This window comes from Primulina huaijiensis, chromosome 14, assembly GCF_012295235.1.
Source record: "Primulina huaijiensis isolate GDHJ02 chromosome 14, ASM1229523v2, whole genome shotgun sequence".
Taxonomy (NCBI): Eukaryota; Viridiplantae; Streptophyta; class Magnoliopsida; order Lamiales; family Gesneriaceae; genus Primulina; species Primulina huaijiensis.
Genome location: NC_133319.1, coordinates 15889123 through 15892134, shown reverse-complemented (window position 1 = coordinate 15892134; position 3012 = coordinate 15889123).

The following is a 3012-nucleotide window of genomic DNA, read 5'->3' as shown; positions in this document are numbered from 1 at the left end:
CACTCTCGGCTGCCACAATTAATCGAAGAAGAAAAGTCACTGCAATGTTGAATTGAAGAAAAGGATGTAAATCAATTCATGTAAACAATTTGAGATTATTAGCTTAATTAGCTTCAATTAATAATTGATTAAGAATCAATAAACTTCCATCAAGGAAAGTCACGGCCAATTGAAGGAATTTTATCTAAAATTCGGCCATCACTTTTCTTCGGCCGCCGCGCCCCTGCCGTTGTACCGTCTCCGAATTTTGGAAATTCGTAGGCTACATTCTTAACTCAAAAATCGCTTGCGATTTCTAGTGCAATCCAAGCAAGGAACGCAGTCACCGATCGTGAACCTGATTAAACTATCAAAACTGGAGTTCCGTTCGTATAGGGATTTAAAAAAAAAAAAAAAAACTATCTCCGCTTTAAACCCGGAATAATTTGGAGTCCAAGCGTTATATATGCGTAGGTATAAAATTCATACACCCTATGAATGTTTTTAAACATACGAAACCCAAAGACCGTTTCGAATGTTCTTAACGGAAAATTTTAAATTTTCAACTGCGCTTTGAGTGCAAGAAAACGGTGTCCCAACCGTTAAAACATCCAAAGATTCAGTAAAATGAACAATATCACACGTATTGGTTACACAAATAATAGTAAAATAATTCCAAATTTATTTAGAGAATAAATGACATAAATCAATGGAGAAAAGGTCAACTAATTAATTAGACTTGGAAATTCACTCGTGCACCGGCCCTTATCTTCACAAATCACGCTAATGCCTTTTCCCATTCTCATTTAATAAAATAATATTATATTATATATTATATTTGTATTAAATACCCCACCGCCGCAGCCCCTCAAATTTTACATTATCTTTTTGTCTTCTTCCCACAAATTAAACAAAAATAAAATATTTTGTTAAATTTATTATAGTCGTATAATCATGACTGATGATCAATTTTAGTCATATTTTAAAATTATATAATTAAATGATTAATATACTTTCATTGTTAGAAATATGTGCATGTCATGAAGAAATTTTTTTTATCACGTAATTGTAAAAAATTAATGATATTAGTAATTTCATTGCATGATTTTGGGGGAGAAAGACCAAAATTGATCACAGGACTATAATCGATTCAAAAAAAAAAATATAAGACTGAAAATATCACGACACAAATAATTGTACGTTTAGCAAAAATTAAAAATAGTACGTTAAAAAGCATTTGAGATTCTGTTGAACATTCGAATAAATTGGGAATATTTCTTCTTTATTACAATGTAATTAGTCGTTATTTCTTTTTTCTTGAATGAGAATTTCTTTTTAAAAATTAAATTTATGTTCTCAGCTTTCGGATAAAAATTCATCGATCATGTAATTATTTTTTCAACGCAAAAACTCTTGTGAGACGGTCTTATGGATCAATTTCGTGGGTCGAATCTCTTATTTGAGTCATCCACGAAAAAATATTACTTTTTATGCTAAGAGTATTATTTTTTATTGTGAATATCGGTAGAGTTACCCTTCTCACAGATAAAAATTCGTGAGACCGTCTCACCATGACTTACTATTTTTTCAATATGTACTTTCGCCGGTGAATTTAATTTGATAACATTTCTTTTCTATATTTCTGGTTAATTGAGAATTAAAAGAGTTATGGATGTTAACTAGTTATCAAAATCCATTTGTTTTTGTTTTTTTGAAGATAAGAGAAACATCATTACTAAATCAAGGGGTGATTACATTTTTCAGAAATAGAGGAGTAGAATCATAAAACTCAAAATTACTGTGACTAAAAAAACTTCTTCGAGCGATTTCGTGAGCCACATGATTAGCAGTTTGAAGGCAGTGTCTGTTTGATGCATTAGGCTAAGTGCCCGTGAAACAGTGTTTTCAGAACCAGATCGGATCGATCAGTTCGATCGAGAATCGGTCACGGGTCCGATCACTTTAAAAATCCGTTTTAGTGGTCAAACAAAGTTATCGAACCGGGCATGAACCGGAAAATCGGTTCAACTGGTTTTTGATTTTTTTTAAGATTAATTTTTTTAAATATTTTAAATTTAATATTTTGTTATTATATATACATGAATATTTAGAAATTATTTCTCGTTAAAAATATTATTTTAGCATTAATTTAATTTATTTAATTTATTGTTATTGTTTTTAAAAATATATATATAATTATAATTGGTATTTTGATTATATGTATATAGTTAATTATGCTTTAAACTTCGGTAAATATTTTTTTTGTATATTTATATATCTTATACGTATGTTTAGATTTTGAATTTATATAAATATATTATTTTATTATTTATATACACTTTTAATATCTTTATAATTTAAACCTGTCTATTTATGGTATTATATTATTATTTTATATAATTTAACGGTTTTTTCCGTCCGACCGAAAAACGATTCGATTATGAAAACATTGCTTTGAACAACATCGCGACTCTACAAATGCATTTCTTGGTTTCACTTTACAAGTATATGACCTCTATTGTTCATGGTAGCTACTATCATTTTCTACATTTGTCAAATAAGCTACTTTCTACGTATGAAAAACGCTACAATGGAGCATGAGTAAGCATGGTTAACAGATTGAATTAATCTGGAATCGATATCAATTCAGTTCGGATTAGTCCGTTCAAACCGAAACAAATATAATTGATATAACATTGAATCGAATTCAACAAAAACAGTGAATTAGATTGGATTTCTTCAAAATAAATCCGGAACTATTTTAATCCGGTATCAGAACTAATTTAGAACCGGTTTCATAAAACTATATTAGATAACATGTACTATGGGGTTCACGTGTGATCTAATGGCTCAAATTGCAGTGGTGAAAAATGTATTGCTCCAACCAGCACATATTTGGTAAACATTCTTTCAAAACTGCAAACACAACAGAGGAGAAAACCTATCATCAAAGATATCCAATTATCTACCGAGCTCTCTCTATTCACCTACAACTCAAATTTTCAAGCCATACGATACAAGTTTACCATATAT